Source organism: Etheostoma spectabile, chromosome 1, assembly GCF_008692095.1.
Source record: "Etheostoma spectabile isolate EspeVRDwgs_2016 chromosome 1, UIUC_Espe_1.0, whole genome shotgun sequence".
Taxonomy (NCBI): domain Eukaryota; kingdom Metazoa; phylum Chordata; class Actinopteri; order Perciformes; family Percidae; genus Etheostoma; species Etheostoma spectabile.
The window spans coordinates 21,304,203-21,321,721 of NC_045733.1; the positions used below are offsets into that span (position 1 = coordinate 21,304,203).

At 41.6% G+C, this 17,519-nt stretch overlaps 1 long non-coding RNA gene across 1 annotated transcript in view; it reads left to right on the forward strand.

Moving 5' to 3' along the window:
• LOC116689412 (uncharacterized) overlaps nucleotides 1–13,967 on the forward strand; it is a 33,140-nt gene extending 19,173 nt beyond the window's left edge. Inside the window, exons 3-4 of the long non-coding RNA XR_004331984.1 lie at nucleotides 8,912–8,918; nucleotides 13,712–13,967. This is a non-coding gene — a long non-coding RNA (uncharacterized LOC116689412). The remainder of the gene's footprint in view (nucleotides 1–8,911; nucleotides 8,919–13,711) is intronic.
• Nucleotides 13,968–17,519: the final 3,552 nt, after the last annotated feature.

The following is a 17,519-nucleotide window of genomic DNA, read 5'->3' on the forward strand; positions in this document are numbered from 1 at the left end:
GCAATTCTGTTTCATCGGATTGTCTTGCATACATTTTGACCATGTTTTATTTGTATTCATCCATATTTGTCTCCCTATGGAGTGTATGGATCTTTGGGGGCATGTTCAGAAGGGTTTTAATATCAATTTGACTGTAGTGGTGAGCAGGGAAAGCAAGCGCTGCAGAATGCAGATGGGTGGATACGTTTGTTCTAATTTAGGAAACAAAGGGAGCAGGAGGAAGTGGGTTTTACTGAAACAAAGAGGTATGTCATGCAAATTAAAAGCATATCCATGGTCCCCAGAGAATGGTTTCTTTCCATTTTGGGCAATTTATAAGCTCCCTTAATAATCACCTTTAAGCCCACATATCGACTTTATATTCAAGATACAATGTGCCATAATCTAAAAAGGGCAGATTGCCATGGAACTCAAGCTCATTTACGTATCTTCTGGTGCTTCCCTGAAAATAAACGTTATATTTTTAGCCCACATGTTGGTAAGGCTATACCAATGTCAGAATTCTTAGTATTTCTTTTGATACTGGTGCTTTAGTCTTTACTTATTGCACTTTTACTCTCATAATCGCCCACATTCATTGATTTTTGGGGTCTTTTTTCCCTTTATTTCAGACTGACAGTGGAAAGGCAGGAAAGGTGGGAGAGAGATTGGGGGAGGCCACGCAGCAAGGGGTCGCAGGTCGGATTAAAACCCGGGCCGGTGCAAAGGACTCAGCCTGCATGGGGCGCACGCTCTGACTGGGTGAGATAGAGGTCGCCCCGTGGCCCACAGATTTCCATTTCAAAATGGCCAATAATTGAGAAAATAACTAAAATAAAAAGCGAGTTAGTGTGCGAAAATGAAATCTGAGATCAACATTGCCCTCTGTGACAATTTGATGGATGTTTCTTTCCCATCTCCACTTACCTGTCATTACCTTTTATGTGAAGGTAAGCACCAGAGCCACTGTTGACCTCTGGTGCTGAGGTCTAACGTTCACACACATGCTTTACAGCCCAGTGCTGCCCTGGTAATTTATGTTGGCAATTTACACCTTGATCATACACAGCTTTGTCCTCCCAGTCCCCATTAAACAAAGTATTGAACACCTTACTGCATCATATTAGAGGCTGAATGTTCAGGATTTGCTATAGGGCAACAGAAATATATTCCGTTAGCTCATCAACACTGTACACCAAAAGTAATGAAGAGAAATGAAATGGTTTCATATAAATTGCTTTGGCTCACTTTTCCGTGATCAGAATTAGCGCTGTCAATTGTTACCGTCCGGCTCAAGGCCAGCAACAAAAAGGAGGTCACAAACAGATAGATTAGTCTGAAAGTAGTTTACATAACTAAGTAGACTAATAACACAATTTAACATAAGTGAAATTGTGGGATGTGTACTTACACATAGAAGTGTTTGCAATGTGTAGATGGGTGAATGAATGGTGTGATGTGTGTTGTCTGGTGCAGAAAACCAAAGAAAGAACAAAATGTTAGATGGGTGCAGTAGGACCAGCTGAGAGAGAGTGCAACTCCCAGGGGGGGGGGCAGTCCTTCAGGGCTTCTGTAAGCCACGCCCGGATGGCCAGGTACAGCCGACCCTCCCTGCTCCACCTACCCGCCCACTCCCAGTACCTGAACACTAAGGAGCAGAACATGACAGACAGGCAGATTGGGAGGGGCCGTCACGCAATCGATTACATCTGTTCTAAATGTACTTTAAAAGGCATATTTTCCAAGTGTTTAACGCTCAAGTGGTATTTGAGACTTGTACATACTCCAGAATTACTCTATTCACATTACAGTACATGCAAATATCTTAAGTTGTGTGTAGAGAACCATCTGCAAGGGCTCAGAAACTCAACTTGCCATTCAAAAGAACTTTTTCTTCATCCTTTTCTGCTTGAAGAAGTTTGTTTCTTTTGGGTTTTGAGCTAGTTTATAATGATCTTAGATTTTTTTTTAATGGATTTAATAAAGCCTGTTACTCAGAACAGGAAGTCTCTCTTTAGATGAAGTGTGTGGCTCTTAAACGAGCCTTTTTTATGTGATTCAGGATCATGTTGAACCTCTGAGAGAGGCCAAATCGTCGCAGCTCTGCCATCCTTATGTTAAAGCCCGCCTACCGACTCTATACACGATGTGATTGGCCTGACTAGAATTTGTTGTCACCAGCTTGCAAGCCAAAAAAGAGTTACTAGACGACCCTGGCCGCTAGATATCTAGGCTACTAACGAGGCCCAAATACATAATCACATGTCGAATAATCGGTGGCATCAAAAGGAATTTGCGTTTACTCGTTATCTCTAATCCAAAAGATGTATTTTAGGTAATGAATGGAATGCATTTTGTAATATGTAATGTGACTGGTGTGGTGTTACAAGCCAACGTGTTTGGATCTTTTATCGGTTATTTTGTGCACTCAGTGTGTCACTCCCAGGTCTCAGCCCCCCCCCCCCCCCTTTCTGATGGTCAGGACTCATACTGACACCTAGGCTGATGTTGCCACTGATTCACACTCTTGTTGAGGGATGTGAACAAAGTGCCTTTTACCAACAGTTGTGAATCACAGGGGCTTTTCATGTGCTCCTTTCATCTTCACTGCAGAGCAAAATGTATTCCATTAGATTACCATGATTTCCATTAGATAAGACCATTAGATCCCTGTGCTGTCTACCACAAACACAGTCTATATGGTATGAATAGTGTTTTGTAAGCATTATATACTAGGATACAATGAATCTTTCCTGACGTTTTAACAATACAAAAAGTATTGCAAGACCCAGCACGACAGTCTCTTTATGTGACCTTATAATTTAGACATACATATTCAATATAGAAGAAGGTTAAAAAGTATTGCCAGTCAATATTATCTAAATCATGTACAAAGCTTTTTATTTATAAGGGACTGTATGGAAATTATTCAGCTGGGGAAAGGGGCTGAACATGCAGTACAAAAAAAAAAAATATTATTTGGACCATTCCCCTTTGACTAATATAAGCCTTTTAACACGCTACCCACAATATCTCAAAGAAATATGAACAATGAATGAATATGACATACAATATTAATTTGGTGAAATTAACTTATAGTTAGAATCTAAAATGTTATGACTCAAACAAAACAAAAAAAATCACATAGCCACAATGCACAATAGAAGTGAAATTAGCAAACTAAATAAAGCGTCTTTTATAGAATAATATGTGCCGCAGGGAGCTAAAGTACAAAAGTGACAAAATATATCCTGTCCCAAGAATAACAATAGACTACCCTACCTTTCATCAAAAATATGACATATATAGCCTCACCCCATTTTTTTCAAATCCCCTGTTGCCTGATCATTTTTCCACACTCCCTAAGGCCTCTGGTTTTAATGCATCTGAAAAAAAACTGACGTCTTCTTTATACTTCCGACGTTGCAATTGTGATTTGTAAGTGAGTTGAATGTGACACTTGCATCTATGTATATTTACATTTTTTCTCTTCTCTTTATACATGTAAAGACAAAACGTATTGCCATTCTCTGCAATACCCCCCTCTTATTCCAGCAGCCAGCAGCAACAACACTAATGTGTTCTCACTGCGTTTTAAATTACAAATCACAGGACCTCACTAAATGCATGGGCAGGAACTTTGCCACTAGATGTAGCTGAAGTACTCAGGTACCAGAAACATGCTGTCCTTAAAGCCAGCCTGATGCTCTGCAGATCTTATTTTTTTCATTTCACAGTAACACTGCGATGTGATAAAGCACAGGGACGTAGTCTTTGTTTTTTGTTTGATTTTTTTTCTTTTTCACAGCACCCCTTCATCTTCTGCTTTACTGTTTTCCACTTTAGAAAAAACTGTTACTTTAAATGATTTAATGGCTGGAATTTACTTATGTAATCAAATGTGTCTCTTATACAAGTCAAAGGCAATTGGTGTTGAGCTCTTTTAGATCCATATCCATAATGATGCCAAATGTCACAAGTTGTTTAGCAGTCATTCCTCTGTAAATATAACCAATAGGACGATCCGTCCTGCATGCAACTCAACTTTAGGCGACGTGTTCTTCTTCTAGCGTGATTTCCTTTCTTCCCCTGTGGCTCCGTTTCCATCCTATGTTATGTCTGCATTATTCACTCTCCGGCAGATTGCAAAGCGAGAATGAGGGTGATTACGCCATCTTTTCTTCCTTTCAAATCGCCAGCTTCTGCTCTCCAAATGTAACAATCACCAGAAGGGTGGGATGGAGACGCCGACATTTGACCTGATTTTGCACAGATCTATTACCGCTAGCTCTGTGCCTGGTTTTTTAACGGCCGCGTGTAACTTAAAGTGACACTTGCCTGAAGCTCCGTTGGAAGCGCAAAGCTTGGTTGGTGCTCTGAAAGCACATATGACAAGCCGGGGGAAGGGTGCAAGAGAGGGGGGCTTGCCAGGTTTAGGGCTGTTTGTCAGAATGCTAGCGAGGAAAGGCGAGTGGAACAAAAAAATAACTGAACGAAATAAAAAGTCTCGATTTCTCAAACGCCATTGCTGACGTTTTTATTTTTTTATGTTTTACTTTCTGTCACTTTTGCTCTTGTGCTGGTATCTACACAAGCACAGTCCTTGGATAGTTAACTCTTAGAGAGTAAGTGGTGCTGCCATGAGAGAACACTGAGCAGAAAAAAGGAGGAGACACTGGAAACAGCTTGAAGCTTGGCCACACATTCAGCTGCAAAGATATCGTTGCTTTTCAACCAACGGACCACTTGACATCACAAGCAGCACCGGAATCCATCCCTGACAAATGATAAAGAACCACCTGGTAGGGGTTATTATGGCCTGTGGTGCAGTCTAAGCGTTGCATCATGTTGACTGTCTCAGGCTGCTTGCTGCAATCTTCGTCCCCGAACCTCTTCCAGTGGATTGTAGTAAGATCATTGTTGTTTATGTCAAATTAACTAGAGCATCTCTCGCTACAACTGACTGATCACTATAGCCCTAAAGAACCATGATTGTCAAGTCATAGCATAGCAACCGTATCTAGGCATAGCAGGCCTGTCAAGCTTTGAATTTCTCAAAATCTTGAAGAAGTGTGCATTCCACTCTAGTAAAAGTGATTCTCAGGAATGGATGCTCTAATGTAAGCTGTGATTGGTAGTATGCCCAGCTAAGTAGCTTAGCATTACTTCCTACAGTGCTACCCTGACCTAATGTACCTTCCAAGGACTAGGAGCATATCATACTTTGTGGGGTTACAGGTCTTTTCACAATTACATCTACTACGTAGTACTTCCCCATTGTGTGAAAGCCAATCCCAGATACTACTGGATGTCACTGTTGATACCATGGCCTGGGTGAATATTCAATTCTGAGTGGTATCTACAGTTTGTCCTATTTACTGGAACAGTGAGCGTTTTCATCAAACAACACCCTTGTTATTTGGGAATGATTGTTCCAGGTAAACCCTCAGGTGTTACCAGGGCAAGGTTATTGTAGTTTTGCATTTTTCATTAATTAGGGTTCAAACCGCAAAGGGTTAATGCCCGACGAGGTGTCCATTAATTGGACTAATTCATGGATTCATTTCTGATAATAGACACCACGTCGGGCATTAACCCTTACATAGGCTAACTTCTCGGCTCTGTCCTACTCGTTGTTGGATTTCAAAGAACCCCATCAATTTGTTAAGTTGAAAGTGACACATACTCATTAAAAATAAACCATACAGCATAAATCAAACCTCTGCTTGTCCAAGTTCTGATATACTGTAGCATCCAAACAATAGTAGGATGAAATATGTAAACCCCACACCGGACATCATTTGTTGGAACCGCTGCCCTCTGGCAAACGCTTCATGTCCATCAAATCCCGAACAAATAGACTCATTAACAGTTTCTACCCCACTGCAATATGGACACTGAACACTGTCAGTCACCTTCACACACCGTCTGCAACAAACGGCACCCCCACACCAGGACCTGGGGACTGAGCCCCTCTGAGTGTCGAACTGTACTGTACACACCGGTACATACACATAATATTTGGACTAACTAGCTCTACATTGCTATACACGGACAATGCTGTCTCTGTATTTCTCTTCTACATGGACACTCTTCAATTTTATATTGATGACCCTTAACAAGGGTCTGTATTTAAAATGAGTCAACATGAAAAAAAGCTTACAAAGGCATTTTCACTCAATGTATGGAGCTAAGATTAACTGAATTAGCTAGCTGCTGATACGATCTGCTGGTTTTCAGCTGACATAATCGATTGGCACTGGCTAGAAACAATACATTTAGAGTTTTAAATCTGGACTCTGACTGCAGTAGAAATGAATTACATATGAAGTTCATTGCAGCCATTCAGCTGCACTCATATGAAGTCTTGGTGACTGGCAGGGCCCGAGATTGAAATCTGCAGTTTGAGTTCACTGACTCTCAGAATCTCACACATCAATAATGGATTGTTGCAGAGTAACATGGTGAATAGGATCACAAAAAGTGCTTTCTTTCGTTGCTGCAACAGTTGAATAGGAGCATGGAATTATTGAATAAAATTAATCTTCACACCTTATAGACACTAAACAATACAGTAATTACTGCAGTTTATCTTCATTTGGGAAGTTCAGTAGGTGTTAAGCGCATGAGGGTAGTGAGAAAGGGAGGTCTAACACACACACACACACACACACAGAGAGAGAGTGTGTCTCACTCTCTTTGTGGGGACCAGTCATTGACATATTGCATTCCCTAGCCCCTTACCTCAACCTTAACCATCATAACTAAATGCCTAAACTTAACCCTTGCCCCCACCCTAACCATAACCTGATTCTTACCCTAATCCTAAAACCAAGTCTAAATCCTCAAACAGCCCTTTATAGTTGTGGGGTCCAGCAGTCGGCTCTCCACAAGTATACTGGGCTCCCTGTTTTTGGACCCCACAAATTCAGTTAAACAAGAACTCACACAAACACTCAATTGCACACAGTCCGTCATAACTAAGCAAGACATGTATCACTTTGAAGTGTGTTCTTATGCAGGGTATGGCCCACATGGCTTATTGACCTACAAGGACAACGGGGTGGGTAAATAATGAATGTTACACACACTGTCGGGATCATTTGTATAATTTGTCAGGCTCATATACTAACCCAAGCAGGAAAGCTAGCCTCCGTTCATGTGTGTGTGTGTGAGTGTGTGTGTGTGTGTGTGTGTGTGTGTGTGTGTGTGTGTGTGTGGTTCATTTGCTGCATCTGCCTATTATTCTAGGTAGAAGTTGGTATGATCCCCCCCCCCTCCCCCCTCCTGGCCCCACCTCTACTGTGTAAACTGGAGATTGATGCTGTTTCATGACTTCCTTCTTTCATGTTGGACTTCCTTTTATGTCAGCCTTGGAGATTTTTTTAAGTAAGAGCTCTCTATCTGACTGAGTGACAACACACAAAGCGCTGAAGCAGAGAAGAAGGCTCCTTTAATAGCTGTCCAGAGGCTCCTTTTCTAACAAGGACACTGGCCTCCAGTGCATGTCTACCTTTTCTTTTTTTTTGCCTTTTAAAGCGATTAAAAACTTTTTTTGTATTTCATTCAATATGAACAGGTGCAAAAAAAGTTGATGCACATAGGATTGGTTATCAACAGAACTTTTCAGATTGCCTCTAAAGTTTTGGATCCATTACCTTATAAGAAACTACCAGTTGTGGAAAAAACTATTCAGATCCTTAATAGGTGCTTAATAGGTGCTCTAAGCCATGTCACACGTTTTTTTAGGCTACAAGATTTTTTTGTCACATACAGCAAACATCTCCCCACTGTCTGCTAGCTGCCTGTCCCCAGAACACACTGTAAAAAACATCTCCTCACTATCTGCTAGCTGCCTGTCCCCAGAACACACTGTAAAAAACATATCACTATCTGCTAGCTGCCTGTCCCAGAACACACTGTAAAAAACATCTCCTCACTATCTGCTAGCTGCCTGTCCCCAGAACAAACTGTAAAAAACATCTCCTCACTATCTGCCAGCTGCCTGTCCCCTGAACACACTGTAAAAAACATATCACTATCTGCTAGCTGCCTGTCCCAGAACACACTGTAAAAAATATCTCCTCACTATATGCTAGCTGCCTGTCCCTTGAACACACTGTAAAAAACATCTCCTCACTGTCTGCTAGCTGCCTGTCCCCAGAACACACTGTAAAAAACATCTCCTCACTATCTGCTAGCTGCCTGTCCCCTGAACACACTGTAAAAAACATCTCCTCACTATCTGCTAGCTGCCTGTCCCCTGAACACACTGTAAAAAATGTGGTCTCTGTAGACAGTCCAGGGTCTACAAATGGCTACAAGAGCAAAGAGGCCAACCTGCACCACCAAACAGTCTTCCAGCGTTCCAGCCATTAACCGACAAGAAGGATTTTGGGGTGGGAATTGGGGGGTTATTCAATTTTTTTATTCAATTCCGTGTTATTTATATAGCGCCAAATCACAACAACAGTTAACTCACAGCGCTTTTCATAAAAGAGCAGGTCCAGACCGTACTCTGTGATGTTATTTACAGAAACCCAACAATTAGGGTTAGTACGCGGAAGCACCGAAAGGTGGGGGGGGGGGATGAGGAGGAGGGAGTGCTGAGTTAGCCTCGTCAACAAGAAGTGCCGTCACCCAACATCGCGTAGAAGACCTTCAAGTAAACAATAAATTACAGCAGTGAAAAAAGTCCTGCAATTTAAATCTAACTAATGAGGAATATTCAGTTCTGTTTTATATTATTAATAATTATACGGTTGAATTGTCTGTGTCAGTAGCATTTTACTCCAATGCCGTGGTTTTATTCCAATGCGCCATAGCACACCAGGAGCGTCTCAGAAGCAAAGCGTTGTGCACACCTAACTCACAGACTCCTTTGTTTGTAATTTTTATATGTTATTTGGGCTTCTACCATACAGGTAGGCAGTAGAGTGGTTTCTTCCATTTAATCCAGTTATGAACTACACTGATCAAACATTTGTGGCTGTTATGTCACTGTTAAAATAGTGTTAATGTTGTGTTAGTGTTAATAGTGTAGTGATGTACTGAATGATAAGTAGTCTTCTTCACAGGGTGCTAATTTAAAAAATTGACGATGATTTTTCAACATTTCTACGCCACTTCTACAATGTTTCTGCGGTGCTTCCGCAGCGCTTCTATGACCCTTCTATGGCGGTTCTATGACCCTTCTTTGGTGTTTCTATGACACTTCTTTGGCGCTTCTATGACACTTCTATGGCGCTTCTGCAACACTTCTACGACGCTTTTATTTAATTTATACCAAAAACTGTGTTGCATGACCACATGTTTTGTATGTAAAACTGTGATCCTGTGTAAAAAAAAATCTCAAGTGTATGCTCAAGTAATTAAGTATTACGTAGTGTACATTTGAACTTTCCAACACTGCAAACAAAAGACAAAAATAACTAAATAAAGACATAGATTAAAAATGATCATGCTGAATTAAAATGGTGTTGCACCAGCGGGCACAAACTCAATGAGTTTGTCACAACAGGACCTAATCAAACATAAAATGCCAGAGAATTTCTGAAACCATAATCCAGCTGTGTAATGTCTCCAGAAATGATATGTATGTACATTATGTTTGAATTACCTGCCACTGCAAGTATACTGTAACTGTTGCTCAAGGCAACGCAGTGTCTTTGCAAGCTGTTGGCAGCCAGAGAGACGTTCAGCAGCATTAATGGCCTGTTAATATGTGGATCTGCTCATATGCACAAGGCATTTTCCTGCCAGAATAAGTAGGCATCAAATGCAGAGACTGCTATAACCCCTCAAATGACAACATTCTGACTATAGTTTTAGATATAGCCTTTAAACACTCAAATCAAAATAAATGAGGGTTTAAATGCTGAAAAGCCTAAATGGGATGAAACCATTATGCATAGTGCGGTTAAAACCTCCCTCTGTCTTTCTCTCCTCCTGTCTCCACCTTGCTCCTTGTTTACGCCATGCTATCAGGGAATAAAACGTATCAGAGTGTCAACGAAGCTTGTCATGAACATGTAAATTGGATTCAGGAATTTTAATTTCCATTTTTTCAAATTATCTGATGCCTTTAAATGATACCGAATGCTATTGAGAATTAAAGTCAGAGGAAAAAATAACCAGGCAATTGCTGTAGCCAGTAGCATGTAGTACATGTGCTGTATGTAGGGTACGCAGCCCTGAGTGTACATCTGGCATCAGTAAAAGGGGACCCAACCCACTTTAGCTTCTCTAAATTCAGCGTGTTTGGTGTGCTCTGACACGCCTGGGAACAAAGACAATGAAAATATATCTTAATCTGGAGAATTCTGCCTGGCAGCCTCCCCACTCCCAGCCCTGTGGGGGACAATAATTAATCAAGCTAGCATTAAGTAGGTGGGGTGCAGGGGTAATAGATCAATTGAAAAGCTGATGATAAGAATCGATGGAAGAGATAACCTTGGCTGAGGTGCAGAGTGTGGAAGAGGAGAAGAGAATGTGGAGGAAAAGGAGGGAGGGGAAAGCTGAGGCGTGACGACTTGGTTTATACTTATGATTGTCAAAAACAAAATGTGTTGAAAACATGCATTGAAAGACAAAAACACTGCCACAGAGCCAGAAATCCTGACCTCGCCCACACGCATTCATACATAAACACACTCCCACTTTAACTTGTGGCATTCCTTGAGTTTTGTCTCTGTGGTTTTTGCATTATTATCAAAAGATTGCAGCTAAGGCTGAAAAAGCACCAAGATTTCATAAACTCATGGATGGGATAGCAGCAGACAAGCAGCCTGGATGCCAGCCGAACTTAGCCCCGCCCACAACACTTGAGATTGGGAAGCTGGTTCTGGACTTGATCCGTTGTGGAGCAACTATGCTTGAATAAGAGCTATTTGGACCAATCAAATTGACAGGCCGGGCTTTGTACGATGATGGACAGATGATCAACAATCACGTAATCAACCAAGTCACCGAAGAGCGATTAGGTTGAATTTGTTTACACCAAAGATGGCTGCCGCCGGAGAACTGAGATGATTCCTCCATGGCGTCTGTTAGAGAAGATATCGACAGCGCATTCATTAAGAGGAACAGGGAACAGCGATCAAGATATTTGTCCATCGGAAAGATGTTTTTGTCGTCCTCCCTACGGAACTCGGCAAAAGTTCAACATACTGTGCGTCACGTACTCCGTTGCTCTGATTGGTTGTAGGTTTATCCAATGGATGGATAGTATAAAGAGTGTGTAGTATGAAGGATTGAAAACCTTCAAGGGAGATTGGTTGGGGGGGTGGATGGGTGCCACGTAAAAGGACTTTAACTCAGGAGACCGGGGTTTGTGTCCCGTTCTTGTGTCACATTTTAGCCTAACTTATTTTATATATTGATCTGTAAAAATTCTGTTTATAGTAATAGCCATATGTACATATATTTATAGTACATATTCACCTGTTAACGCTGTTATGGTAACAACCATCAGTATATTATGTTCGTTGTATATATCCAGCTGTAAATCTTGTTCACAATACTTGTTATCTATATATTATATTCATAGGACAAATCTATCTGTAAAATTCTGCTTACAATAGTATTCATTTCCATATTTATTCAGTACATATCCATGTCCTACACTTATGAAACCATTGTATATCCTGTACTTACTGCTATTGCACTTCTGGTTAGACCTAAACTGCATTTCGTTGCCTTGTACCTGTACCTGTGTGATGACTATAAAGTTGAATCTAATCTAATGAGAGCATCAAAAAGGGACGCCAAGAGTCCAGACCCAGAGCGTCAGACTGACACGCTAAAGGAGATGGCCTTAAAGAAGACTTTCTACGTCAGTAACAAACGCCAAAGCCACCTGACCAAGCGTTGATTTTTTTAAGATTATTTTTTGAGGCTTTTTCCCTCATGATAATGACAGAGGACAGACATGAAAGGGGGAGAGAGAAGGGGGAAGCAGCAAAGGGCCACAGGTCCGATTGTAACCCGGGCCGCTGCAGGACTCAGCCAACATGAGGTGAACGCTCTTACTGGGTGAGCTAGAGGCCCCCAAAGGCCACCCAATCCAACATGCAAATGTATACACAGATGCTTGGACGATAGTCTGGAACCGAGAGGGTCGTGCACGACCTAAAACAGCACCTGGGCATAACAGCGTCAGCAAAGAGTATAGAGCGGGAAAGATAGTAATCCTCCAATTCAGACAAGTCTAGTATGTGATCAAAGATATTAGATTGCGGACAAGAGAGATATCTACCGATTTACAGAGGACAATGGCGTCACTGGTTTGAGATTTAGCATTTGGGCCTTTTTTGAAGAAATGTAAATAGTTTGTGCTTTATATGAGTTATAATGTTCATCATGTCTATTTGTTGCATATAGAGCTGTTTTAGACAACACAACACATTGTTTGGGGTGTAATATCAATAAATATGACATTATGTTGATTTTTGGCAAAAATAAACTTTTTTGTAAAAATGTATGTATTTTGTCTACTGTATAAGTTATAATGATTGTTTCTTCACAGTGTGACTCCCATGACATATAAGAAGTGTTTTAGAGGAGATTGGCTTAGCTTGTACTGCTGTTGTAGGTTTTTTGTATTACATTATAATATAGGCCTATTCTCAGTCATCCAGTATAACAGCCATCAGCTGCTGTGCTAATTAACAGATACATATGACCTAAAAGAAACAGTAAATACAATTAAAAACACTATACCATTTTTTTCTTCCGTTCATTCAAAGTGAAGGTGAGCGTATTTAAATTGTACACGGACATAAAAGAAGCATTCTAATGGGACATGTGAGCCTGCTGTAAATGGTGGGAGATAAAGCGAGCTGCAGGTTTGACATCACTGACGGGCGCTTTGTTGTCTTTTTTTCATGTACACCCGGGATGAGAGAGCCACATCAAACATATGTGATTTTGCAAAAGGTCAGCACCACAGTAAAGGTGGACAAGGACGGTTATCTGTCTTCCATAAGCAGCCACAATTCGCCTGTTAAGCCATTCACCAGCTAGTGTTGAGTTTGATTTCTGTTGGTGGGCTCAGAGTCAGTCCTGTCAGACTGGGTGCAGGGCTGAGATGCATCAACACTTTTGTTAAATCTTTCCATTGCTTGCTCCGACGGCCACCATTTTTGGGACCGCTGAGCTTGACAAGCGTGAGTTGTCATGCCATTTGCTACAGCATAAATGCATATCAAATAACTTGTTGTATGGTTGTCGGTATTTGGGTTTTATCCGTCTGTTTTAGTACGATTGATGATGTAACATTGATCACGATTAATAATAGTGTTACCAATGTGTTTTTGTGGTGAATCCCAACAAAAATGACAAAAAATTCAATTAAACGGAGCTGGTTCTAAATAAGTATCCCTTTAGTTTTGATACTCATTTGATAGAGGAATATTTCAACCACTGGCCTTTACAACTCTGTTCAATTTGGGCCTAAAGTTCATAAATGAACACAATGTTTAATCCATTAAAAAATGGAAAATAAAAAGCACAAGTAGAGACTCCATCGGACAGAACCGTTTTCCCGTTTCCAGTCTTTGTGCTACACAGTATCTATTTAGTACATTTCAGCAACAAGGCAACGCAAAGTGCTTTACATAAAACATTGAACAGTTCAATCAACAAACAATCAAAAACATTTGTTAACCAGAAAATAAAAAACGGTCAATTGGAATAAGTCGTCATGTATAAAATACTAGAATATAGGTTACAGCAGTGTAAGGAATGAATTACCTGATCTAACAAAAGGCAGCGTCAAACAGAAAAGTCTTCAGCCTTGATTTAAAAGAACTGAGAGTTCTCTGGGAATTTGTTCCAGATATGTGGAGCAGAAAAACTGAACATTTCTTCTCCAGGTTTAGTTTGGACTCAGGGGACAGACAGCAGAGCGGTCCCAGACCACCTGAGAGGTCCGGATTGTTCATCATGAAGCAAAGATCAGAAATGTATTCTGGGCCTAAACCATTCAGTGCTTTGTGTCTTGCATCTCTCCATTAGTGCATGTATAGGACCTGAGCACGTGTGTGTATTCCAGGCCTGTGTGTAATAACAACATAGTGTAAATTGTAAGTTCCCCATAGGAGATCAATAAAGAGTATAAAATACTCGCTGGATGCAGCGACTTCTGTAAGAACGTGTTGTGCTTTAACATTTGCAACCCCATAAAAGACATAATAATAGGACATATGATATTAAATGAAGGTAACTGTTCACAAAATACTGAAACATGAAGAACTTAAATTAGCTGGATACATAGTTATATGTACTTTGCTCTATCGTTGTGTGTATTTAGTCCACAGCAATCCCACCAACAGGTCCCAACATGTCCCAGTTAGACAGGAAATGCCGTAAACCTTAGTATTTGTATATCTTTTCAACCATTCCCTGTAAGAACCAAGCAGGCCTGCCTCGATGCACGATCCAAACCTTCCTCAAAAGCCACCATCATCCGCGTGTAGCTCGCTAGCGTAAATCTGTTGTTTCCTCGATACGAACAGAGTTTTGCGAGGGACGTCCGCCGGTAGAGAATCTTCTGCCAATTATCCAGTCAATGAACTGTCTCTGATCCAGACTAGCGCTCTATAAACCAACAGCAGTCTTTTGAAATCAAGGATTTGAGAGACAGGAAGCCATCGTAAAGACCTGAGACCTGGAGTGATGTGATCCGCTGTCTTGGTCTTTGGACAGGTCTGGAGCAGCAGCATTCGGATTTACTTTCCAAGACAATATCTTCATTTCCCTTGTATGTTTCCATATTGTACACATACAGTACACAATCAATCATCAGCACCAATCATTCAGAAAATGAAAGAAGGGAGCTAAGGAGGGTCAGAAAGAAAAGCGGGTAATACCCCATGATGTGCACAAGGAGGTAACGGATCGGCTTAATTTGCTGCATGGCTGCATGTTTCCTCCCCTAACTCCTACAGACGTGCATTTTAAAGTACTGATAAATCAACATGAACGAGCCTTCGGGGATGGACATGTAAACATGTGTGCTGAGGGAGCTGACGATACTCACCCACGTGGAACTAACAGCATGTTTTTGTTTTTTATAGTTTTTTTTTTTAAACCGTCGTGGTACTTCAATCAATGCAACTAATTTACACTGTAATTTACTTGCAAAATGGCACCTTATTTACATTCAAAGTACATGCCTTTGCCATTAAATTAAAATAGATATGTGTGGGGCGCACTGCAAGATCACCTAGTTGAGCGTGCGCCCCATGTTCAAAGGCTTAGTCCTAACCGCAGTGGCCGCGGGTTTGATTCCGACCCGTGCTGTCCTGTCGAACTGCCTAAAGGCCTAAAAGGCCCAAAATAAAGAACTTGTAATATTCTAAAAATTGATGCAATACCACTCCAGATGAATTCTCATAAAAAATAAATATTACTATACATAGTAACAAGTTTTAGTCTTGCAGCAATCATTAAACATGTATTCACTAGAGCTTGACAAACAGATAAATCTATCTAAGTAAACAATGGTGGAATACTGCTCTACTGTATACTGTATTGCTGCATCCTGCTATGCCCTGCTGCGTCCTGCTACGCCCTGCTATGTTCTGATATGCCCTGCTACATCCTGCTGCATCCTGCTGTGTCCTGCTGCGTCCTGCTACGCCCTGCTGCGTCCTGCAATGTCCTGCTACGCCCTGCTGCGTCCTGCTACGACCTGCTACGCCCTACTGCGTCCTGCTACACCCTGCTGCGTCCTGCTACACCCTGCTTTGCCCTGCTGCGTCCTGCTGCGTCTTACTACGTCCTGCTGAGTCCTGCTAAACCCTGCTATGCCCTGCTGCGTTCTGCTGCGCACTGCTACACCCTGCTGCGTTCTGCTACACCTTGCTATGCCCTGCTGCATCCTGCTGCGTACTGCTACGTCCTGCTGCGTCCTGCTGCGTCCTGCTACGCCCTGGTGCGTCCTGTTTCATCCTGCTACGCCCTGGTGCATCCAGCTGCGTACTGCTACGTCCTGCTATGTCCGGCTGCACCCTGCTACGTCCTGCTACGCCCTTCAGCGCCCTGATATGTCATGAACTACTACCACTATTTCTGGTCATAGTTCCATTATCTTTATTGTGACTGTTATTGCCACGGTGCATCACACCCCCAACCGTCACCGTCACCTACCTTGTTATGTTAGTGTTGTTGTTTGAACCCAGTTATAGTTTGGGGCTGTTTGGATGGGAGCAGGCTGTCGGTCCAGCCTCGGTTGGCGACCCCCACTAAGTGGTCCCCACCTCTCAGTATGAAAGGTACCTGGTCAATGTCCTTTTCTTTTCGAGATGTACCTGGACCAAGTGATGCTTGCCCAGGTTTCATGTAAGTGTGTAAATAAAACAAGCTTCACCTTAGCTGGTATTAGTGTTTTAAAGGGCTAGTTAAAGGGCTAGTTCACTCCAAAAAAGGTCTCTGTTCTTTTACTTAAATGTTTTATTGCTATTAGCGTTGAGTTCATTTAACAAGTAGCAGTATAAGTCGATCAAATAAACCATTTAACATTTCTTCTTAGCTTCAACTACAAAGCCTCGTCCTCTGGGCCTCCTTTCTGCTTTCCCCCTTATCCTGACAATTATTGTGTAGCTAACACTAAACACTCCAAATTAAAGTTTGCCTGGCAAGGAGCTCACATTCATCAACGGAGCTTGCTCAAACATGCTGGGCTTTCAAGAGTGAATAATGCCAAAGCAATGATGTTATAAGTGGATTTTCTGCCTTCCCCTCTACATGGCACCCACATCAGAGAACCCATTTCAAGTGTTTAGTCTTGAAAACATTAATCCCTGTAATTTCAGGTCTGGTGTGCCTTCTCTGTCAGGTACATTAGGGCTGCATTAAAGAACCAGTAAAACAGCGAGAGAGACCCGGTGTTGTCCGCTGGTAATTACAATGGCGTGTGTTCATTGTTACAAGGTGAAACTGCACTTGTTAAATGAAGACCTGCCACACGTTAATTGTCTCCACTGAGAAAAAAAGAAGGAAGAGTGGCAGAGAGAGAGGGAGAGAGATGGGAAGTAGAGAGAAAAAGAGAGAAACAAGGAGGGATTTGTGTTGTATTGTTACACATGGTGGTTAGTTACAGTAGTGAGCAGAAGGGTGGGTAGGAATCACCGGGATGTCTGAAATGCGTCATCGTATGAGTCCATTTGAAATGGCTCATGGCTCTATTTATTTGTGTAATTACCTCTGCATGGGAGGTTGTTGGTTCAATTTGTTTTTGTCTGTTTGTTAGTTAGTCAAACACTACTTAACAGATTTGCATTGAATTTGGTGGAAAGTTAGGCTGTGGGCCAGTAAAGAAATACATTCTTTGCTCTTCGTGTCAAATCTAGGTGTTATTGTTAGTTTTGCTATGTTCTTTCGGCTATTGAATGAATCAAAAAGATCTAGCAGATGTCCCACAATTGTCCATATGTGTATTTTGATCCAGATGCATACATGTCTGAAAATGTTATCTCTTGGATCTCAGCGACGGCAGCATATGTGCACAAGCAAATGAGAGCAGGCAATCTCTCCCT